At 38.4% G+C, this 25664-nt stretch overlaps 1 protein-coding gene across 8 annotated transcripts in view; it reads right to left on the bottom strand.

Annotated features, from left to right (window-relative positions):
- The window catches only part of DICER1 (dicer 1, ribonuclease III), a 72822-nt gene extending 50244 nt beyond the window's left edge, over positions 1 to 22578 (bottom strand). For 4 of the 8 annotated variants that reach the window (XM_069783546.1, XM_069783543.1, XM_069783548.1 and 1 more), the window contains exons 1-3: positions 22134 to 22269; positions 3846 to 3911; positions 2828 to 2928 (exon numbers count right to left, since the gene is read on the bottom strand). The gene's annotated coding sequence lies outside the window, so the exon portion shown is untranslated. Of the gene's footprint in view, positions 1 to 2827; positions 2949 to 3845; positions 3912 to 22133; positions 22290 to 22359 lie in introns of those variants that run through there. The other 4 variants (XM_069783544.1, XM_069783545.1, XM_069783547.1 and 1 more) reach the window with 4 other exon arrangements.
- Positions 22579 to 25664: the final 3086 nt, after the last annotated feature.

Raw genomic sequence — 25664 nt, 5'->3', positions numbered from 1 at the left:
ATTTCATCTGCTTTCTTCACCAATGTTTATTTGTAAATTTGTACCCAGCATAATCCTTGTGATACAAAAATTATTTCTAATGCTGTAGGTTTTTGTCTTTGTCCAGGAATGTCTAATTTATTTTCTAAAAACACGCTTAGCATCAGCCAAAAAAAAGAGTTAGTCTCAAGGGGTAAGAAAAAAACCCCCCACATACTCTAAAGTAAACAAAGCACAATCTATACAAAAAATATGAATAGAATCTTGCTGCTTGAATATTCTCTTGCATGAACACCTAAAGAGTGTGAATATCACATTCTTTATAGTAAGTTTTATGTCCAAATGCTACATGAAGCATTGACTTGCTGAAAGATCTAATGCAGAAAATTCTTAGTTGGATAGTAGAGGAACAAATAAAAAGAAAACCATAAAATATTACAAATATAAAATACAAAGTAGAAAATTAATGTAAATATTAATTTACAAAATGTAAAATATTCGCTGAGGATGTTCTATACCAATTACTGCAGAAGTCTGCAGTAAAGTGACTTCTACTTACGCTATAAACATTCAGCGGCGAGAAGTTGTTTTTGCCCAAGTTAAGGTAAAGATACAAGATTCTTACATCGCCTGGTTTCTAAACCTGCTCTTAAAAGTGTACTTTTTAAAAGGATTTGACTTTTCCTGGGATAGTCCAAAAGCATTACAAAAGTGTATTTTGTGAGTATTACTTCTGTAACTTCTTAGACAACTTAAAAAGCCCAAACCAAACACACCCAGTTTTTATTTGGAAAAAAAAGCGCCCCAAACTCAAACACCTCAGAAACAAGAAGTTTCATTTTCATGGGAAAAGTCGTGTTGTTGTGTCCCCATCCCCCCCACCTTCATTCAGCAGCCAATATCTAGGATACTTTAAAAATTAAGCATTGACATTTCTGCTCCCAACTCAGAATTCAAAGTTTCTAAACAACATCATTCAGCCCAGAAGGTCTAAGTAAGGAAATACTGTCAAACAATATTACTCAATAAGATGAATCAGAAATCTCTTTTATATTATGCTATCTTTAACATACAACACAGCTGCATGAGACACTCCTTATCTGTTATCCTTCAAAGTTTGCCTAACAGCAGTTTTTATATTTGATCTTACAATATTCTTAAAGGGAAAAAAACCCCAAAACCATATTTCAGATCTGTTCCCTTTAAAGAAGGGCAAACAGAATGCATAAATGCTTACAAAGCTCAAATGTAAGCATTCCTATAAGAACAAGCTTCACTGGTTTCCCTAGCACAATCATCAATATTCATTGTAAATGTTCATCCTGATCTAGAAGAATTTTATTTGTTCTATTTTTCTGATACAGAACCAGTCTAACAGCAAAAGCAGACTGTTGGCCTCTAATAGCACAGTAAGACATACCGAAGCAGCAAAGGCTGCTTTCTGTTGTTCATAAAAGTTTCATTAAAGAGCTTATTAAATGAAGATTACACTGAGGCTCTACACTTGAACGAACTGCTTCTGAAGCATTTTTACAAGCAGTACAGTATAGTTAAGAGCTGGAATTCCTGGCAGACTCCTCCTACATGTCTGTATACAGGAGAGAAATGGAGTACAACATGACACTTAACAGGCTCAGAAAAACACACAAACCCTTAAGTCCCTCATCTGGTGTTCAGTCACCAGTATGACCAAACCTGGATTTGAGGCAAAAGCCTAATAAAAGCTTTCCATTGCAATTAGTCTAGCTCTATCAACAGAGCCAGCAAGACACAGTTCACGCCAAAGTTATGCTGCTGTATGTTGTAACAGTCTCTAAAGCAAAAGGATTATACCACTATATACCAGCATAACATACATGGGCTGTAGGGCATTTACCAGTACAGAAATAAAATGTGAAAACAAAAATCAGTTTTCTAGCATATCTAGTGTGACACCAGTACATGAGGCATTCAGAATAAAAGTTTAGAAAGGGGATGTTTTTCCTTTAACAAATACAAACATGCAGCCAGATTCTGGGACAAACTATTTCATTTTTTAAAATGATGTGTATAAGGCCCTGTACAACAGTCCTAACTATGTAGTTGCTTAGTCAGTGGTGCAGAACTGGTGCTATGCAGATTCCTCTTCTTTCACCTCCTTAACACAGAGGACAAAAGCTAAAACGTAAAGTGTACGGCACCTAAGATGTAAGGCAAGGTGAGGACCATGGAAACTAGATACATCTGTCTTCCCTATGTTATCAAACTACATATCAATTTTTCTTCTACATAGCTTTAATTGGATAGACTCTTCTCCTGTTTTTGCTGAACTCGTAATTCAAACTGAAGCATGCTATTGAAACTAAGGCCTTAACAATTTACCTGTCATTTACTTTCCTCACCATTTACTTTCTATCTCCTATCTGGAACAACATAGAAATTCAATTTTAATCCCAACTCTTCGTACCTCCCCTCTTTGCACTTTTTTTTTTTTTTTAAATTGATTGTATTTCACCAACACAACCACATCTGAATACAAAATCCACAAGAAATATTTAAACACACACATCCTTTCAAAAAAATGAATACATTTCTAATCATATTCAGCTTCATAAGAAGTATCACAGCATGTGTTTCATGACAAACATCTTTTTATCTCTGCCATTGCTGTATCTAACAATCTATGGACAGAATAAAGTAGCTAGTTTCATTATTCTTTCCAAAGAAGTTCACAGTAAAATTCTATAACCTCACACACAGAAGTTGCTTTACTCTAAGGTCCTGAAGAAGCTTTAAATATGAAATAGGAGAATACAGTGAAGTGATACATAAAAACCTGCTTCTCCCATACTACAAAGCATAGTCTTACCGTTTTAATTTCCGCAGTCTCTGTGTTTATGCTTCCCGAACTGCATTTTGACATCATGGTATCAGCTTGTAGATTAATCACATAATTTGCAAGCTTCGGCTCTTAAAAACAACAACAAAACCTATGAACTATAAAAATGGTTTGAAAAGGGAACTACAATAGCAGGGTTAATTGTGGCAATTCAGTTGCTTATAAACATTTAGATGTGTCAACCCTGCACTGTAACTTGCTGACAGAAAATGAACTACTTAAGTCCATCCTGAACACAAATTATTTTAGTTTAGTATTAGAAATAAAAATTTAAGAGTAATTTAAAAGCTAATTTTTTGTAGTTTAAATGTGCAAGGAAAGCGAACTTCCCTAATCCTCTTTACAGGTTACTATGATTAATATTAATAACTGGTTCATGTGAGAAATACAAGAGTAGTATGTTCTACATAATTTTACTATGTTCGGTACAATTGTACTGCTTTTTCCATGCACATGTACTTTTATTTCACTTGAGTTAAACATTTAAAAAGAAAAAAAAAAAATCAGAATTCAAACTTCTGCACAGTATTTCAATTTGAAGCCGCAATTAATACAGTAAACTCATGAAAAAAACAATAACCATTTCTAAGTACATTAACACGTTTTTTAATAAAAGTAAAAATATTGTGCAATTAAGATGGTGATTTACATAAAAATACATTTAGCTATACAAGTAAAATTAGGAAAGACATGACAAAGAATTTCATAGATATATTAGTCATTCTATACAACTAGAACTTAAACCAAAAATACCATATCTAAGCAGATCTACAATGTCCTCAAAGCTCTAAAATATTTACACGATATATTCACCTAAAGTATGAGTTTTCCCAGACCTAAAAAGAGAGATTCTGAAGTCATTTTTTTAAAAATCAATACTGAAAACTTAAATGCAGAATGGATCTTGATGAAAATTTCTACTCCAATCAGTTCCACAAAGTTAACAAGAAGGACACTCCCAAGATTACTTCAGTATGTTCATTTTTACCTCAAATGCTGATGCTGAGCTTTTCCAGAGTCTCCAAGCCTGTAATTTTGTTTCACCCTAGGTAACCTAAAAGGCAATATAAAAAAGAGAGCATTTTAACATGAACTGCCATAAAAATCAATTGTGCCATGTGGTAGTCTGCTTTCTTGCATTTTAATATTTAGCTCTGTAGCAACAGCACATGGTCCTCCAAAATCTAATTATCATATGTCCTTTTTTGGCTAGGGATACAGACAGTCAGTGTCTGAAAGATCAGCCTTAAGAGCGCTCAGGAGATATTTGCATATTTTGTTTTATCTGCTAAAGTAATTGCTAGTTGAGTCCAACCAGATTTATGGTTTTCCTCCCCTGTGCTCCTTCCATGCATGTTTCACCTAATACAGTAATGAAAACTTGAAGAAACTTATCATTCAACACATTTAAAAAAAAAAAAACTTAAATAACTTACGTGTTTCCAGAAAACAAAATAAACAGTTATTGTTCTATTTTACAACAAGAATATTTGTGGAGCGCAGCACGGAAAATCTGATGAGTACTGCATTCATATACAAAATAGACCTATGACAATTTTATTCCCAGGGCTACTTTTTAAATTCGTGTTTGCACTATACACACATCCTTTTTTTCTGCACAAAATACAGCAACTTGCTGCTAAGATGCAGTGACTAGACTTAAGTTTATTATAACTGTTATGCCTAGGTTATTCATTTATTCACCACCTCTAGAACATGAACCAGAATATGTATTCCACTGAACCAGAAAATAGCCTAACAACTGAAAACTGTCACACCTCTGCTAAAAATACAGAAATATACTACACTTTATATTTGCAAGAAAAGCAGAAAGGAACAATACAGACAGCATTTAGTCACCCCACCATATAACAAACATGAACAGAAGAAAAAATGGTTCAATGCTGTCAGTAAAGCTAATGCCATACATGGCTTCACACAGCAAATTTACTTTTTTTCCCTAATCGTAGATGGCAAACAAAAAGCATACAGATCAGCAGGTAAAATCTGGAAGAACCAAAAAAAGTATGTAATTCTCCACCAAGCCCAACAATTTCCTTTGGCACATCAAAGCCATAAACACAAGATTGCAGCTTTAATCGATTGGCAGACATGAATTACAGTAGGCCCTTTTAATGCGGAAGCCAACATAAAACCAGACAGGCCACATTCCTGAGATGCAGTCAAGTTCTAGTACAAAACAGCGAGCTTATATCACATTAGCATCTAAATGGTGTTGGTGCACCCACTTAGACAAAAGCTTGTTGCAGTAGACGGTCAATCCTTCCCGTCTGCAGGCCAAAGGCATCTGCAGCTTGCCAATGATCCCAGCCAAACAATAGACACAGCTAGGGGTTACCACAGCAAATAACATAACCAACTACTCCAGCATTTAACAACTGTAACATTGGAGTCCAATCTGACAAGATTTTTTTTTTTACCACATTTAAAAAAAAAAAAAAAAAAATAAAAAATCTCATTTTACTCTACAGTGACTGGGGATCTTGTTAAAAGAAAGCAAAGGGGTCAAAAAGGAAAAATTACTGACATTGACATTGCTAAAAATTAGATTTCTAGAATGTCTTCTATTGAACAGTAACACCACCATGTTTTTTTTTAAAAAAGGTTTCTATTAAGAACTCAACATTCACGTATTTTATCTACAAGGTAGAAGGTGAGAGTTCCAAGATAACTAGCCATTTGGAGCGTTTAACTAGACACACCACAAACACATCAAATACTCAAAGAATAAAGCAAAAACATGAAAAAAACCCCAGCTGCTATAAAGACATCAAGAGAAGCATCCAACGAGTGATACACCAGTCACTTCTACAAATCTCCAGTGCTCTAGAAACCTCCAAGCAACCACTACCTGCAAATCTCAGCCACGATCTTGAAGTATCTCGGCTATTTGCTACTTAAACATTTGCTAATACAAAAACCAAGTATCCAAATATATCAAAGAGTATGCAGAAGAATATATCAACAGGTTTTATTTTTATTTCCTGGTTTTGTAATTCAGTATTTGAAAATAATCATGTTAATATGACACCTAATTGTTGCTATTAAAAAAAGATTGTCAGAAAAAGGAGGACCGAAATTTGCAGTGAAAGACCTACTGACACATTACAGGCAACAGTCTTAATCTGAAACACACTATCTATGTTCTTGCTCTTCAACATCTTCTACATTTGAAATTAAACAACTATCCCCTCCATCCCAATAATGATGTTAATATTAAATTAAACCATTATTCAAACTGTTAACAACTTGAAAATGAAGTTCTTATCTTGCAAGATCTATGCAATCGGACTCTTAAACTCAACAACAAAGCTATGATGAAGTGAGTTATCTTCCTGCAAATACAAATGAATTCCAGCATGAATCAAAGTCCTATAGCATCAGAGGGGGTAAGGTAAAAACTACCATTACGATTGGGAGGAAAAAGTCTGCCTGGGCTAGCATCCTGTCTCTCTATAATTACAGCTGGTAGCAGATGCGGGGGGGGAGGGGGGAAGAAGGCACGACTATAAAAAGGGACTCTTCCTTCTCTTCCATGTGTTATTCCAGTAACCTTTTATTTCAAGTATTTTTCTTTGGTTTATTATGGTACAAACAATAAAGTTAGTCAGAAACCACAGTACCAACTCCATACTACCTCAGATTAACTCCAAAACAAAATACTCCTAACATCCAAGGAACTAAGCCTTCTCAATGGAAGTCAGGAAAAAGAATTACACTAAGGGCACATCTCTCTAAATAAAAAAAAAATCTGAGCTATATGAACACTCTGAAACACATTTAATAGATTTAACAGCAATTAGAATTGAATCACTCCACGTAATATTTAATTCGATTTTTTTTTCAAGCTGCTGCTTGAAAACTAACCCACAGAAGAATCACTGCCAAGTTTATAGATCCTAATTTATATAGGTAACTATACTATCATTATATCAATATCACAAGAAGGGATAATATCTGACCATATCTGTGCATTTATTTATCATTTGGTCCTTTGCTTGGGTACTGAATTATTTACTTGTGATTATTTAGTTTATTTAAAGGTTATGTTCAAGCCTTTCAGGCACCTATGTCTTTCGACAGGAAAGCAATTAAGCAGACATTAAGGCAGTGATTTCTCTCTTCCTCAATCTGGGGGCAAGCTGTGAAGCAAGTACAGTTCCAAAACCACCAATTATTCTTGCTTATGATAAGTAAAAGCAGCAGCTGCCCCCTGAATATAACCCCATGTGGGGATTTCAATCCCATTATTTGCATAAACATAAATCCTTTCTCTCCAATGTGGCAAAAAGTCAAGCTCCCCAAAATACGGGTGTTTGACAGTTTTCTGTTATCTCTGTGCCAGAACATCCAAAATTACTGAGTCCTACATTACAAAAGGCTTTCTCTGAATTCAGTGATTGTGTGATGCAAACCCCAAATATCTGCAGGTCTTAAGTCACCCTCTAGAATTTCCACCAAGTCTAAAATGAGAAATCAGATCTCCTATAGTTGGTCATAATATCAATTTATGTATCACCCAAGAATCAGTGTACAAATGTTAGGCTTAGCTTCAAAAAAGAATGTATTTATTATTAACAGTGCAAACTAACTCATCCTAATGCAACCTTAAAATACGCAAGTATTATGTACTGGTTAGCACATTATTTACTCCAATTACATTTTGGGCTTTGTAGTTTTTGATCTGTCTTCCTAAAATAGAAAGGCTTCTCACCAGTTACACTACACATGTTCTTTCCCTGCAAAGAACTTGCGGGCACACTGCTGGAATTTTCTTTTATGTGAAGCTAGGATGAAGTCAATATTAAGTTCATAAAAATATGTAGTATAAAGAGACTATTTTAACTCCCAAATTCAGATGACACTCAAAGCTGCTCAGATGCCACAGAATCCAACCTCTAGAGAGGTAACACCAGAAGCCGGGGGACGGGACGGGACACGACAAACAAAACCCCAACATACTTCATTGATTCTTTCATTTTATTGAAGAAAAACCTAAGTAATTGGTAAGACATTTCCACAGGCCCACCAATTTTTTTCGGAATACATAAGAAAGTCTAAAGGTGTAGATGAAAATGCTCTGTGGAATAGTGTTGCAAAGGCTCTCACACAAGATGAAGAATAGAATTTCCCATGTATTCTTTTCTTGCAATCATAACATGTGCCTGATTAAAATGATCCAAATTAATTCCAAATTGGGAAAGGCCATTAGAAAAGGAAATTCTTAGCATTTTAACCTACATATCTGGCTAACCAGCTTACTGTGCAGAACAGCCAGAAAGAGAGATGAGAGTCAACCAGGCCAGTGTTAATTATTTGCGTGATTACAATCTCAAATCAACAAGCATAGTACATTCTGCAGCAGTAATGGACCAACGCTAAAAAACTTCGTGCACCATGAAGCACTTTGCACAGATTCCAGGTATTTTGAATTTTCTATTTATAAAAGTATAAATGACCTTTGCCTTAACAGTAGTAATTAATGCTTTTTGTTTGAGTCAAACTAAAAAACTGCCATCTTTCCACTGAAAGCATTAGGCCTCAGCATAGAAGCAGCTACTTAGATCACAAATATGTAGCTGAATACAGTGAACATCATGTTAAAAAGCTACAGCATTTTATAGATACTGTTATTTCTCTCCATGTAAATATATGCAGTTAGAATAGAACATGGTCATTCCTTTACATTCTCTACAGCTAAACAAACTAATATAAGACTTCAGCAAGTCAAACCAATTAACAATTTTTGTTTATTTTAATGCATCCATCTTCACTTTTCAATATTGTCCAATGAAGCACATATTTGCATACTGCCTGGGGTTCAAAGCCGGTGAGAAGCCATAAATATTACATTTTAACTGTATGAAGCTAGAAGCTTCATGTAGTATTTTCATATCACAGGTTATTTGTAGCACTGTTGACCTTCAAGAACAACTGACATGATACCAAAACTGATTCAGATATATTCAAGAATTTACTTGGTGAAAAGGTAGTGATGGGAGAGCTGAAGTCCTTATCTGAGGTAAAGTGGCAAAAAATAACTGTATGTGATGTGACATGCTTGTGTTGTGTACTCTCAGTCCTGAACAATAGGTAAGAAAAACTGGAACAGTTTGTAAAGATCTGAGGACTTCATCTTGTGCTGTATAATTTAAAGTTTTCATTTAAGAAAAAAAACCTTTATTTTTAACAGATGCCTTAAATGGAAGTCTTAGGTTTAAGAGTAAATATGGAATCATGATTGACTTTGAAAAAATCAAAATATTCAACATCCACAAAATACAACTGGAACAGGTTCCTCCCCCAGTATGTGCGATCATAGGTGTGTCTAAACATTGACTGAGAAGCTTCAAAATTTAAGGGTTTTTTTTCTCCTCCTTTGAAAGCTTTTTACATTCTGATGAACTATGAAAGCTAACACAAGGTCAAACAGATAAACAGCCTACCATGTTAGAGCTAGGAAGTAACCATTTGTAAGGGTCCCTTAGCTCCAATACTGATGCAACTAAGCACCAGTAACACTTTCAGTGCACAGACACAAATCAGAAAACAGACCCATTCCAGATTCAGCCATCTGTCAATCTTCCACAGTAGCAGAACAAATGCAAGATGAAAAAGAATAACTGGAGATAAAATATGTATCCTTGAGAGACTTCCCTGAATATGTATTAATAGGTATCTTTGCCTAATGCCAAGTCTACATTACAGTTAAAAATCTTTTCAGTCCAGTGCAGCAGTAGTCCAATTTTTCACATTAGCTCTGCACATTACATGTATAGTAATGGACATTCATACTATGTGGCTAAAAAAAAAAAAAAAAAAAAATCAAAGTTGCTCCTCCTTTTTGAATGATAAAAAAAGCTTCAAAAACTGAAATAAGCTGTTTTGCTAGAGCCACCATTAAAAAAAAGGGGGGGGAGGATAACTTTTTACCCTTCATTTCTCAGGATGGAGTGAAAGCTATTCCTGCATATAAGCAAAAGCATTCCCAGCTATGCAAATGAAAGGATGGTTCCAGACATCAAAGCAGTTGTGGTTTACTGAATATGGCATTCCTTCTAACCTGCTTCAATAATCATTAAATAAGTAAAGATAATGGAATATTGCTAAATAATTCCACTTTTTCTATATTATTATCTAAAATCACTCAGGGCTGAGAAATAAGGTTTTAAAGGAGTTAAATCCCTGTAAACGGTGCAGTTGAAGGTTTCTGACACTAGTTTGGGTTCTGGAAGCAATATAATTAAATTAATATAGTACTGCACCTGCCAACTAACTCTTCTACCAAGCACAACTCAGAATTAATATATTCCTATGGTTCTTTCAATTCCAGACCCATGTCGGGACAACTGGCACAATACTGCACCGGAAAGACAGACATTCCTACAGGATCTTGGTCCACAGCCATCAGTTGAAGGAGGTTCCTCTCTTCTGTAACACTAAAATATAGTCCTGTAATTCAATCAGTTGTGAACTGCATTTTCAGGGCAGAACACAAATATACTGGTTTCAGTAGAGCCTCTTTTCTAAAAATATCACTGTAGATTTTGCTTTACCTGGTATTACCAGCTCCACAGCTAGTTATCAAATAATAGTAGTATCAAAAAATAGAAAATATGAAGCAAAAGAAGGAATTCTGTCCTGTTCTTACCACATCAGCTGTAGTTTGCACAGAAGTTGTCAAACCACCTCTCATTATACCTAATATCATCTAATTACCAGAAGTATAATAGCAGACATTTTACAGGTTGCTTGACTGCAGCAATATTAAGCAGCCAACATCAAGCAACCATCAACAAAAACTTGAGGTGTTTTACTATGTCATCAGTTCTGAGTTTTCAGAGAAAATCCAGTCAGTTCTGCAAGGTCTACCTGACAGCTACAACAGCAGAGCCTGGAGCATCTCCCCTTTCTGCTGGTCTCCTAAACTTCTACTCTGGATACCTTAAGACTTATAAAAAAACCCAACCAACCAACCAAAAAAAAAAAAAAAACAAACAAAAAAAAAAAAAAAAACAAAAAACCAAACGTGACAGCCTGGCAGGTACATTCACCGCAGAAATCCTGTTGATTAACAAGACAAGACAGGGAGATGACAGGAGAATCAGATAAGCAGTAGAACACATCTCTACCATTTTGAATTTGGGAAAAGAAAATATAGATTCACACACGATCTTTTGTGGTTATCACCATATCATTCTTCCAACCTGGGCAGCTCTGCAAACACGTCAATACTTTCATTTAGCAATGAGTACTAGATTAGGAGTACCTTCTTGCCCTCATTTATCCTCACAGTACCCTGCAGATGACCAATTCCAGCAGGTCAGACTGACTATGTAGTTCTCCTACAGTCAACCAAATCCAGACTCTCTGAAGACATCCACGAAGCAGCACAGAAGGGGATAGAGGGCAGAGCAGCTGTAATGAATACATAACCTTTTAGGCGGGGTTTAAATGACAAAGAACTCAATCTAGTTATGAGGGAATCAAAGGAAAGGAGCAAGTTTCTAGAAGCAGACCAGAAAAACATGAATGCAATCAAATTCTTGGAAAAGTAGAGATACTTCTGCTTTAAAAAAAACCACCACCACCTTACTAAAAGTCTTAAGATACCAAATAATTTGGTTTAAAAGTAGGGCAATATCAAGCATTTTAAGGTAAATTACTCCACCATTAACATCCCACTACAGCAAGTCTGATTAAATCGAAGCCATTAATACCCCTTATTTTAATCTTGATTTATATTGGGAAACCTTACATATAAGGTTTCTTATATAATTAACCCTTCTATCAGTCAGAAACTTATTTTGGTTTTGTAGTCTTCTTTAGAAACAACTGCTTCCATATTGATATTGTTTGCCTTGATTTGCAACTATCAAATACAGGCATCTGATTAATTAGGAGAGTAGTGTCACAGCCATTATTAACATTCAAGTAATTACACCATCTACCTTACTAATTGGTATATTCCATTATGTATAACAATTTCCCCCCCTGCCGGTTACCATGTATTTGGAAAGAATTTATAACTCAATACAAATGTATATTAAAATTATAATAATAAATAAAACTTTAAATTATGCAAAATAAATATTTTAATACAACTGGCTTTCAATTTCATTGATTAATCATTTGCTTTTATCGACTAATGACCTGACTTACGTGAGTAGGCATAAACAGATGCACTAAGATGCCTAAAGAGGCAGATAATTGATTGGTATGACTTTCAGAATGATTTAAGCAGATTACATGTCTAACTTTCAATGGAGATTTGAAAGGTTTCCCAGTTCTTCCTCAGGATTGCTTTTTCAACCCTGAACAACAGGGAATCTCTCACTTCTCCTTAGTTAACAGATGAATTACACCATCTTTCTTGCACAACAAAAATCAAAAGTACTATTATTTGGAAAAATAGATAATTAGCTTTTACCATTTTAAAGACTGAATAGACAGATATTTACTGAAGGTAGGTTACAATTCCAAAACTCAAAAACTTTCCTTTTCTCTGGAACTACATATAATTCATTCAAAAATGGCTGTTTTCATAATTTCTAATTCAAGCTACTCCAGCATCTTTCAAACACATACTAAAACTAACTGGTGAAAAAAAAACCAAACCAAACAACAACAACAAAACCCCCGGGCTATAAGTCTAGGTCTTTAAGACTTGCAATATAAAAATAGTTTTGGAATTAAATTTTAAAGTTATATCGTTTTTAAAAGTTTGACTCTGCTGCACAGACAAGAGCTTAGAGAAACTGAGACTAATCAACTAAGGCAATGAAGTTCATTCAAAAAGTAAAAGTGTGTTAAACCCTTATGGGCAAGCTGCCACTGAGAAGAGTGACCTTATTACTCCTCTTCTAGTAGGACTAAACACAGAGCATATGCAGGGGTTTAACATACCATAATTTCACCAGATTGGTATTTAATTTTAGCTTCTCCAATATGCTCATAAAAATCTGTGTCTGGTTGTACAGTCAAACTTTTCTAAAATAATCACCAAAGAAATGTGATCTCTCTGGTGTAGACAAAATACAGGAAATCACTTTGTATTTTATCACTTTTCTTTCATTTTCACTCAGCAGCAAGACAAAATGCTGTATGATAAAGGCTCCCAGATCACAGCTTAACATGCACTTAATATGGCACCGCTATACGTACAAGAGCGCCACTCTTATTCACTCTTTAACCTACATGCTGCCTCCAACCCTCTCTTACACTGGCTGGCATAACTGTTTCCAGGTAATTTGTGGCCACATCTAGAGACAGACCATAACAGAATAAAGAAATCACACAGAATAAATTTTTTTCTTAGATTTAATTAAGTCTCTTTAATCCACTTTAGCATACACCTTCAGAAATGCTTGCACCAATAAAGCTTAACAAATACTACTACCTGGGGACACATACGTATTTTCTTTCTAGGCAGAAATGCCATCTAAAATGCACATCAAACTACAGCTCGAGATACAGCCTGTGCACTTTGGATGCCTAACAGGAAAAGGATTTACTGTTTTGAGTAGTACCTCCATGACCATATACCCCCTAATTAGAACGCAAACTTTCAAAGAATATGAATATTTTATACTAAACTTTTCTGCTTTTGTTGTTTTAATTAACCGTCTAGAGAGGATCATAGTATCAATTGCAAATAATCCTGCATTAAGTATTGGCTACTATTTCATATGAAAATTATACATACAGTCAACTAATATGCTTAGAAGTACGCCTGTAAATTGAAAATTGTAAATATTGTTTATCCCATAAATCCAACAGGGTACAAAAGTTTAGCCCACACTTTTAAGTGCTGAACTCCTATCACTGAGAGGCACATTGTTTACATTTTGGATATTCTTGCTCAAAGATTTAATGTATTTTAACTGTACTATCACCATTCAATTACATATTTTAACAAAAACTGCAGTCAATTTTAACTATAAAACTGAGCTTAGTCTATTAAAAGAACCATGGTCTGGAAAATCTGTATAGCCTAACCCCACCCCCAGTTCTACTCTGAAGGCAAATTTATGGGGTGGCAAGGAAGAGAACCTTAATCAAGTTGGGGGGAAAAAGAAAAATCAGAAATTTTTCCTGATTCACAAAGGTGACTTGCCTCTCTCAACTAGTCCAACTCGTTACTTTTGAACTTCCCACATAATTATTTAAAGACTTCTGTGGTGGATAGTGTGGGGTCCTAAAGCTCTGATTTCAAATTAAGAATTACAAATCTCTACAATATTGGTGGTAAACAAACAAGGGAGTTGTTTGTTTTTGTTTTGGGTTTTGTTTCCATGTATGTGGTTTTTTTGGTTGGTTTGGGGGTTTTTTGTTTGGTGGATTGTGTTGGGTTTTTTAAAATCAGGACAGTGATTTGCCTTTCCTTCACTGAAGCCTAACCACTTTGCTTTCAAGACCTTTTAAAGCTAACCAGAGTATGCCTGAGAACTTGAACACACAATTACCAAAAAACCCCATCACTTTCAGAAGAATAGAAAACTGGATAAAGGAAAACATTCATATTTTAAGTTATTAGGCTTTGATTTGTATTTGATTATATTACTATCTTGGAATACATAATCACTACATTTGAGGAAAACTGCAAAAGCTGTCCTGAAATTTTAAGCAGTTTCTTGCACAGCTCCCTAATTATGGAGTCATGACTACAAATTACCTCTAGATAAAAATGAGAGGTTTTAAACTAGGCAGAACTTCGGATCTGAACTTCCCAAGCTAATAGCTAGAGTCTGTGTTCCACCTTGATTTCTGCACTTTCTGATGGTTGTTACCTTTGTTAAAAAGCTGTTAAAACCTCAGACTAGTACTCACTAAAGAAATGCAGTTAAATCTAATTGTATTTGTATTCCATTTTCATAACACACCATAAGCTTCCCCCACACACTTTGGTTCATATCCTGGATTTACCACAGCTGATTTTCATACAGAAAACCCACAAGATTACTATAATAATACACCTGTTTATAAGAGCAGCTATTAACAGTAAGTGAGAAAGTAGAAGGTTGAGAAAAATATGAAACAATTATTTTAATTAATAGGTGAGAAAAGAAATCAATATGCATACAGGAACATAATCAAGTGGAAAGTAGTATTTTGGAATTAGATTTCACAAGAGTGCAGATCCAATCCCATGGCAACCTGGTGCTAGATGAAGTAACCCCATTCTCACTGCTCCTTCCCTTCTCTAAACACCTTTGACACTTGTCCGACTCCTTGGGAGGAAATGGTTCAGCACACTAACCAAGTGATTTTATTTTTTTCTTGACATAGGCAAGTTTTCTCCTGGTTCAGCAAGCTGAATTAAGTAGTTGATGGGGATCAGATGAGTATTAGAGCTGGCATGAGGAGACAGTTGTCATTCATTTTGACAGCCACTTGACTGCCTACGTTACAGAAAACAAGCAAATTGGATTCAACAGGTTTTTGACTGGCACTCAAAACCAGACACCAGCTTCTCTATCGCCACTGTTGCTGAATGGTGTTACACTAATGACAATAAACCTAACAATTCCAGAAACAAAACTTCTTGCTGTCTAGTCCAAAACTATTTGAATGCAGCAAAAGGAAACACCTAGTGGCAACAGACAGCAATAACAAGGTGAACCGATAAAAGATTTTAACAACTGTTAATAGCTGGCAGTCAATGTATATATTAGTAACATTATTGGCATGCTACTCAAAATGCCTGCCAGAAATCAGCACCTGCTTCATCATTATGCCAGTCACTACATGCCCTAAAATCATCCAGTAATTCTTTGTAGACCCTCATCCAATGATATAACCAGTCAGTTGACAGTTTTAACAAATCATGAATTTTGTCACTGAAAACTCGCCTTCTATTCAGTTGAGGCAACACATAGTCTTGAGAAGACCATTTTCCAGACAATTCAGTATTAATCAAGGCAAGTTTCACTTCTCAACTTCTACATAGCAGAGCATTAACTATGCAAAGATTACCATAAGGAAAATTACTCATCTCCTGGAAGTTGATCATATGTCTTTCAAAGACCCAGGGAGCTCATGTTTTTGGCATTCTTCCAGTCCTTTTTCAATGAACTACTTCAAGGTAGGAATGCAGGCCTACATTGCCCATTACCTTCACAAAACCTACACCTCCTCCTCCAGAGCTTTGTCACCTGTCACAGCTCAAACTCTTTCCTCTCAAATCCCTCAGTAGATGGTATAGCCACACTTCTTCAGAGGAAGATTTCACTAAATCATAACCTTTCTGATTACACAATAAACAATGAACTGATCTATTCATCATATAAACCTATGGACTTGAATACCTGGGTATACACTTCTTGATTTTTTGTTTACGATTTTTTAAAGTATAAACAGACAGCTGCTTCTTGCCCTATCAGTCACAGCTTGCTATGTGTTTTTAGTGTCAAAATAAGTCAACTCAGGAGGCTGATGCTGACAGAGTTCAATATTCTTTGGAAACAATGAAGAAACGACCCACACCCCCCTCTTTTTTTTTTTGTTTTTACAAGTAGTAAAAAATTATAAGACTGTCCATGGGATTTTGTTTAATTTTCATAAGTGAACAGAAAATGCAGCCCTTGCTTACAGTGACTGTAGAAATAATGAGAAAGAGAGAAGAAGGATAATCCCATGGCTCTTAGTAACAAGCTTCTGTCACTTTCCTCTTACAGTCTCTGCCGTTCATGCTGATTCTACATTGTAGAAAATACACTACATTGGTAGAAAATATTCATTTCCTAGGGTCAATTTTCCTCTTATTTTGCCTCGCACATTATCCACCTCCAATACTAATTTGGTTTCTAAAACCTTGGAGATTATTGAGACAGCACTATGTTAGACAGCAAGAGTAATGAAAAATTATTTTAAGCAACTGGAGGGGAAGGATGAAAGGGGCATAGTCTTTTTTTCCTCAAAAATTTTTCACAGACCTCGTAACAGTTCTTAATAACTTTACATAGCAAATTGACAATGTAGGCATTTAACTTTAGTGGAAAGATAGCAAAAGGGTCGCTGAAAAAAATGAGAGGTCAAAGCTTTTAATTGTACTGTAAGCACTTTCTTTCATTTTATGTCCACTTCCAAATATGAAAACCTACTAGCCATTGACCACGGAGGTAGCAAGGCAGACAGGTTTGTGTGCTCAGAAATAACAAAGCTTAAGTGAGGAACTGAAAGTCTTACTTGAGATTGATCCCAGGCACTAATATCCTGATTAAAGATGATCAAATATAATCAATGAACACTATGAATTCATAAAGTCACAATTAATGTCAGCTTAAATACATTAAATACATTAAATGTCTTAATGTACAAAGGCAGAATATAAACATCTAAAAACCATTTTTGATTTAAGCACTTGAAAGTTAAACTCAAAGGAGGGGGTGAAAAGAGAGATACCTGCAAGTTAACTTGCCAAACCTCAGAGTCAGTGAGAGAAGTTAGGTCTTCTGAATCCTAGACAACGTCCTAACCACTAGATCACCTCTACAAGTTTTTACTATCAACTACGAAGCAACTTCACCTTTAGGTAGGTAAGCCTTGTTCATTTCTTCTTGAACAAGAAAATATAGAGCCAGTCATCATAAAAAGCCAGTAACAGTTGCAAGAAAGCTGTAAGAAACTTGATCTAGATCAGAAACAAAGCAGACTTTGCAAACAAAAGAGAAACATGAATTACAAAGTTAGCCAGCCCAGACATGCTTGCATAGCCAAATCATCTCAATGGAGTCAAACAAATTAACTTTAAAAAGCAAGCTGTATTTGCCTCACCTCCGAAGGAAAAGAAATCTACGCTATCAGTAAGTAGGCATGTCTAAAACTTCAAACTAGTTTTCAAAAATAATTTTTTTTTTTTAAAAACATCCTAAATTCTTAAGTTTTCAAGGAGACTGATTTTTTTTTTTTACTGCTACCCAGCTACTTACTCTCATCTCTGCTGAGGAAAAGGCTGCTACATGGCTTGACAATTTATCAGGAATCAGATTCCAAAGGAGGAGACAGGCACTGGAAACCAGGTTTTAATAATTAACAGTAAAGGGGTTGTTTGGGGGGCGGGGGGGGTACAAATGAAAAAACACAAGGATATTTATGAGCAATTTAAAACAAACAAAAAAATCCCAATGCCAGCTACAATAGTCCCAACCTGACCACCTCTGTTTTCAGCAACCAATCCCTTAAGTCAGCAGCCACCCTGCTGCATCTCAGATATAAACGCACTTACTCGGCAAACCCAAAGGAACTAATCCTTTATGAAGTGTAACAGAAAATGCAAAACATGGGCAGAAGCCAATCATGCCAGCTTACATAGCATAAGTACTGAGACACAGGCATAAAGAGAAAAAAAGCAGAGCAAAACAAGCTTTTCTACAATACTATCATATATTAGCAAGGGTCAAGAGAGAACTGTGCCAATCAAAACGAGGATCACAGATTCACAAGTGTGTTGCCCTGAAGTAAAAGCCATGACAAGTGGTACTAAAGTCTCTTGGATTCAGGAGTATTTATGCAAGGAGAAGTTGGAGAATACTGCTCTCCCTTCTTTTCCCACCAGGGAAGGCCACTTCAACACCTCTGGCTGTGCAACAATGCAAGTAAATTTCCTTGATACTAGTTCCAGTTCTCTGCTTCATAACTCCAAAAGGTGCACATATTTGAAGGTGACAAATGTCAGGGAAAATTTACTTAACTAATGCAGTCTGCAATATAGGGCAGAAATAACAAGGGAATTGGAGATACACCGCTCCACATTCAAACTTGAAAAATTATGACATTACTAGGTAAGGCATGCAAGAACTACCAAAACCAAGAGTTCACCTAATATAGTATCATGGTATACATTAAAGCGGGCACTGCTTTGTCCTGTAGATTAAGTACTTCAGAATGATTATTTTAGTTACATTCCTACATCTGCCACCACCCCAAACGATCAACACAGTTTGAACACTGAACGTTGAAATCCCAACCAAAGACCGCAGTAACTTCAGCTAAAAAATGAACTTTTAGTTTTTACTATATATCAAGTTTCTTCTCTTCTGGTTTATCACAATACATATGGAAGTCATGAAAGGCTAAAGGATGAAGACAGATGTCTGGATGGTGTAAATAAAAATCATGCTCTCTCCTCTACTCCAATCACTCTTAGCCTTCAGGGTTCTAAAAACATATTGAACACAATTATATAGATGCTCCTGTTCTATACAATACCATAATTATACTTTTACTTTCTTTAAAGGGACCCACTTCCTGAAAAAAAAAAAAATTAAAAAAAAACCATCAAACTTCTGTTCTATCAGTCTGAAGAAATTACTGTTGAACATATGAAGGTGATGGGATACAGATGGTCAGTGGTTACACAGAGGGGCATTAGGACATAGGAACTATCTCACTGTTCTGCCAACAATCTATTAAGCTCAGTATACTCCCTAGTTTGTACCACCTACATGAGAGGAAAAGAAAACAGGATTTCCTCACAGAGGATTACAGAATAATGGAACAACCCATCTCAAAGAATGTTTTGATGTTCTACCTGCAGCCTGATAGACTAGATTATGCCCTGAAATAAAACTCCCGTCTGTAGTCTTAGCACTTATTATAATGCTTGTCATCCCTAAAGCATACAATCCTTTTCAAAATCTTCCTGAACTCTTGCTCTCACTTATATTCTAGAGCTTATCCAAAGAGAAATCAGAGTATTTCAACTCCAAGTTCACCACATCCATTTTACTAAATGGCTCCTTGCTCTTCTAAGAAGGTTACACGTTTTTGTATTTGGTTTTGCTGGTAATTTGCATTCCATTACAGATCAATGCACACTTAGTTCACACGGAAAGTGAACATGGGTGAAGTAGTGAGACTCCAATCAGTGGTGCTAAAGCACCTTTGTGCTATCCATTAACTTTTCTGAAAAACAGGAAAAGTACTTTACAAATTTTTGATGTGGGAAATAAGAAACATCTACGGAGTACACAAAACCCATGAGAACAGTTTTTCTGAACTGCAGGTTCTACTTTTTTTCTCTCGTAGGCTACAGAAGATCAAGGTATTTCTCAAAAAAAAGTGTACTTTCTATAAAAACGTTAGTGTAATATTATGTCAGGCAAAATACCTTTCTAGGTTGTTGGCTTCCCTCTACCAGTAACCAATGGAGGACATGGGAGTATAATAGCAGGGCAAGCAGGAATACCTTCCGCTGACCGGTCACCTTGATATTTGCCGAGTCTGAGGAGATACTCCTGTGTTTGACAGTCTCTGATGATTTTCCCTACAAATTAATTGTTTCAACTTCCTTGTAAACTTTTGGCATTCCCAATATGCTGCTGCACCAGGTCTTTTAGTTACACATGGTGTAATGGAGCATCTTACTTGTTATGAATCTGTAGGATACAGTAATCTTTCAAAAAAAGGGGAAACAAAAAAAACCCCAAACCCAACCTGTCTACTTTCTTCATGACTCCTAAGTTTCATAATGTCTCTTATCCCTCCACTGGTATCTCTTTCCCTGGGTGAAAAGCCCTAGACAATTTTCGTTCTACCTTTCTCTTAGCCTAATACAATCTTTTTGAGGTAGGAGAGAGATAAAGGCAAACTACACAAACTGCATTTAGTAGTTTAGTAAGCATATGGCCCCAGAACGGATTTATGCAGTGGCATATTGATGCCGTTTTCTTCTCAATTAATTGTTAATTCTAGTATTATTCACTTTTTGACTGCCAAGTACTGAGCTGCCACTTTCACAGAACTCTATCACCAAGACGCTTTCATGAAAAGCAGTAGCTAGTTCAGAGTTCAGCACTTCTGAATAAATACTTAATGTTTTTTAATCCTATGGATTAATAAATAATAAAGTACTATTCCAATGTTTATACATGCAAAAGCACTTTCCACCTGAAAACTTCTAGTGGCATCATCAAAGCTTTTAGATAGACCACAACGTATCTTGTGGAGATGGACAATGGAAAAGACCCTCTTAAGAGAAGGATTTAGGAGAATAATTATGGCATAATGGAAATCAATTTCAGTTTGTGTCTATATCAACTTGTTAAAACAAGCACCACACAACCTGCTGAACATACACATGCACTCTGCACTTCAACAGAGCATCCAAACTGGCTTCTTTAAAAAGAAGCCTAAATCATATGAAAACATAGCGTAAACTGAGTGTCTGCAAAGTTAATTGCTTTGATTTTCCATTTTGTTCTGTTTCTCTAAACGTGGTAATCATATCCCAACCTACACACTTCCACCACTCAAGCCCACCATATAACTGGAAGTTCAAAATCTTAACATCAAAAATACTGATCATCTGAAGTGCCAAACATCCTCCAGACTTTCAGCAGCTGAAGTTCACTGAACCGCCAAGAGATTCGCTTCTTTGAAACAGTAATTTCTGGTCAATGATAAAACACAAAAAATATCCCCCTTTTTTTTTTCAGATGTCAGTATCGCAATCTTTTTCCTACTCATTCAGGTTTTTTTAGATTACCTAACACGGCAACAAACTCCGGTGCAAAAATATTCGTCTTTTTAACCTTTTGGTTTTCAACGCAAGATCGCGCAGCACAAGGTCTGCCTTAATCACGCTGCCAGTACGTTTTTTCACTCCATGCGCTGCCTTCATTTAAACTGGAAGAGGATAGAAAGGAAGCAAAGGGAAGAGCAAAGAGTTTCCGATACCGCCTTTAACATCAGCACTTCAGAGTGGAAGCTCTTTTACTACCCTACGCTGCCTCCCCCCAGCCCCTCGCGACACGGCAGAAGGGCTCCAGAGACGCCCAGCCCTGGGGGGCCGAGCGCCGGCCCTCCGAGCACCCACCTCGGCAGGCCCCCAGCGCGGCTGCCCGGGGGGCGCGGAGCCAGAGGAGACAAAGCCGAGAGGGGCCGGAGCGCGGCCCCCGCCGTGCGGGCCCTGCCGCCGCCCCACACGCCGTGCGCCGGCCCCTGCCGGCGTCGGGGCCCGCGGGAAGTTGCCGAGGCCGAGGCCCATCCCGGGGCCCGGAGGTCGGTGCTGGCGGCCCCGGGACCCGCGGGGACAGGGACGGCCGCGGGGACGGAGGCGGGGCAGACCCAACCGGGCCCCGGCGGCGGGAGGGCGGGGAAGGAGCTACCGCCGCCATCCCACCCCGCTCGGCGGCGGCGGCGCCGGCGCTGCGGGAGCTCAGGCTGGCGCGGGCGGCGGGCTCCCACACCCGTGCTCGGCCGCCATGCAGCTCCCGGGGCGAGGGGCAGGCGCGCCCGGGCCGCCATCTCCTACCTGCTCGGACGGGACCCAGCCCGGCGCTTCCCCCCACTACAGGCCGCGTCTCATTGTGCTGCCGCCGCCGCCGCCATTTCCCCGCCGCCGCCGCCGCCGCCTCACTCCCCCCAACTGTCAGGTTCCTCCATTCACCTGGGCCCGGGACAGCCTCCTCCCCCTCCCTTCCCCCTGCGCTGCCGGCCCTACGCAAACGGAGCACCTCCCCCACCCCTCCCACCCATACCAACGGGGGCCGCCCAACGCCCGCAACGCAAGCCCGCTCCGAGAATTCCACCCTGCGCAGCTCACACGCTCCACATCCCCACGCTATGAAAGAAGCCAGGCGATTGGCGGCGAAAGCCGGGTAAAAGGTGAAAGGTTCACAAGACAGCCAATGCGATAGCGGGATACAGCAACTGCCGGGGAGTCGCCGGGTGGTCCAGGGGCTCACGTGTGTGTGCGCGCTCCCCTCCCCCCCCGCCGGAGGACTGCGAAGCTCTCGGCTCCCCCCCCCCCCCCCCCCCCCGCGCACGCGCTTGGGCGGCTCTCGCGCGCGCGGGAGGCGGCGGTCGGCAGCGCTGAGGCGAGGGCGGCACCCGCCATCTTGGGGGGGGGCCGGCGAGAGGTGGGGGCTTGTGGAGCTGCCGAGGCCGCCTCCAGGGCACCGCTCTTCCCTCTGAGGCAAGGCCGGCGACGGAGAGATGGTTCTGAGGGAATGGGGTTGTCGTGTCACACGGCTCCAGGCAAGCCCTGGGAGAAAGGCGATCCTTTCGGCAGTGTCTGGGCAGAGCAGCTCTGAGCTCTCTCATCGCTGTGTAACGAAATCCCACCTTTCCGTACACACAGGCGGTGGTTTCCATCAGGAGTGTCCTTCCTGCCAAAGGCAAAGTGCTGCTTTTCCACCAGGGAGCTGGCGCCCTCAAACCCTTGCTGGTGCTAGGCCCAGAAGGTGGGAGAAGAAAGGACCGCTGGAGGTGGTTGGGTTTACGTGTACTCCCTAAGCAGCATCTCCTTTTGCCATTGTTTCAGGCAGATCGTTGGCTAGCTGGACCGCTGGTCTCACTCCAGTTTCTTGTCAACAGTCACTTGCTTGAGTGGCGTTACTAGCTATTACTAAATTTTTTTTAAAGTGCCCTGAAAATTCGTGGATTAAACAGCTGATACAGGGTTAACTCTCTTCCACTATCAAAACCCTTAAGCCATGGATGGCAGAAACCAAGAGAAATGTGTGGTGCTGAAACACAGGTACACAATTTCTCTTCTGCCTCACATACTGCTGTTTTTCAGCTTTTATTTTCATTATAATTGACATAAAAATCTGGAAGGTGTGTCCTTGGAAAACTGGGGAAACACAAAACGATGAGAAAGCTCTGAACAAATTACTTAACTAAACTGGGCTGACAGATGACAAGACAACCATACAATGCCCGATGCAGGAGAAGGTTCAGTTGTAAGTGTGAATAACTGGTCACTAAGGGAGGACATAGGACTGGAGTGAATCATTTTGTGAGAACTAGCACACTTGGAGCTACCTTACAGTTTATTTTAATGCCAGTCTCAGTTTTAATTCCCTTGTTCCCACCTCCCATGGCATCCCCTGGTAACACCATTCTCTTTGGAACTGGTGAGAAGACTGAAGCCTCCTCACAGAGATGTAGCTAATAACCAAACCTCCAGGCTTGATTACTGCATGACTTAGATCCACAGCCTGGACCAGATAGATGCTATGGGAAAGTAACGAAATGATAACTGTTGAAAATTCAAATTTGGAGTTTGAAAGTTGCTTGGCCTAGCGTAAGTCCTGATGGATCGTCAGAGAGCTGAAGGCAATAATCACATCCCACTTGCATCTGGTCGCATCCCCAGATAAATGGCAGTATCGTGCTGAATATCTAGTCATCAATTACAATAGCAGTGGAGCACGAAATCACTGCTTCACTCCTAAAGAGCTGTGTCTGGAAGTGACCATGAAAAAACTGCGTCTGACTCAAATCACCCTACCTGTTCTTCAACACATTGTGCTCATCTTTTGCAACGTCAGTGAATGTTTGTCGGTATCAATGTCCAGCTGTTAAGATTATCCTGTTACTCTCCATGGAGTTAATAGCTTATCCTTTCTACTTTGATGCCTTTCTTCTCAGGGTTTCATTTACATTATGGAGAAATGAAATTGCTGACCAACAAGGAAGTGTTTGGTTGTGGGTTGGTTTTGTCAGTTTTTTTTCTGAGCATGGAAAAAAGAATGGTACCGAAAGATGGACATAATTAGTGAAAATCTTTAGTGTTAGGGGCCCCAGTTTGCTTTGGTGTCATTTAACTGATAAATGCACAATTCAGTTTTCAAGCTGAACTCTTCCCCCCCTGTCCTCCACTCACGTCCAAAAGCTTTATTACTTTCCAGTAGTTTTCTTACTTTTTGTGCAAGAAAAAAAAAATCCTGTATTTTACCATAATTTACCATTGTGATGGGCTACACACACTTAAAGCTCAAAAGAACAGGCCTACCTATAGTGCTAATGAGTGGTCAGATTTATGGACTGACTGCTCATACAAATTACCGCACCAAAAATTTAAAGGTATAGCCACATGTGGGCAATGTGGTCACTCTTGTGGAAGGAAGTCTTTAAGTAAGGTAAATATACATTGGTGTCCCCATTCTGCCTCCTCCTGGCACCTCCTTTCCACTGTGGATGGATTTCATTGTGTGCTGTATTTTGCCGATCCTGTTTGCCCTGTTGCAAAACCCTGCAAGGTGTGCAGGTACAGAACCAGTTACACTTGTGTTAGGCCAGGTAACCAATTTAGAGTCTCCTAAGATCACATATACTTGCACAAGGACTGGACATTGTCCTTGCTGCCTAATAAAGACGATGATGACCATAAGTGCAACTCAAAGCCACTTCTGGCCAGCCACTCCCGTTTTAAGTTGTGCTGAAGGTGGTGTGTATGCAATGGAAGATCTGTCACTGGAGGTCCAGCCTCCCTCATTCCATCTGCACTCTATCAGGGACTTGCCATCTTCTTTAATGTAACTCTGCCTACAAAATCAGTATGAGAAGAAAAAGCTAACTGGAGCACTCTAAGGTTCATTTAAACCAACCTCAGTAAAATTATTTCAGATTAAAAATTATATAGAGGCCTAGGGTATTATCAAATGAAGTGTTTTCTTGGCTCAAACCTCTGTTGCTATTTAGAGCACATCTTCTGTAATGCCCATGTTGTTAAATATTACAGTATTAAGTATTTTTATAGCATTGAAGGGGCATCCTTCTGGTTTTTTATGGATGGAGGAATAATTATATCCCGTGACAAAAGCTTAGGAAGAGGAGCAGCTGTTCAGTCTTATCCAGTGGGAGCTGTGAGAACATATGGGTCTATTTTTCCAATTTTAGCTGGAGTACTGAAGGAAATTGGCATTCTTGATTATTTCTAACATAAAATAGAGCAGAAAGAAACCCTCCTTAATCCTCTGCAGGCCATGATTAAATAATGAATTTTATCCAATTCAAGTAGGTTCAAAGAGAAGGCAAGCAGAATACTTAAAACACA

Source organism: Haliaeetus albicilla, chromosome 5, assembly GCF_947461875.1.
Source record: "Haliaeetus albicilla chromosome 5, bHalAlb1.1, whole genome shotgun sequence".
Lineage (NCBI taxonomy): Eukaryota > Metazoa > Chordata > Aves > Accipitriformes > Accipitridae > Haliaeetus > Haliaeetus albicilla.
This window is presented reverse-complemented; position numbering and strand designations above follow the sequence as displayed.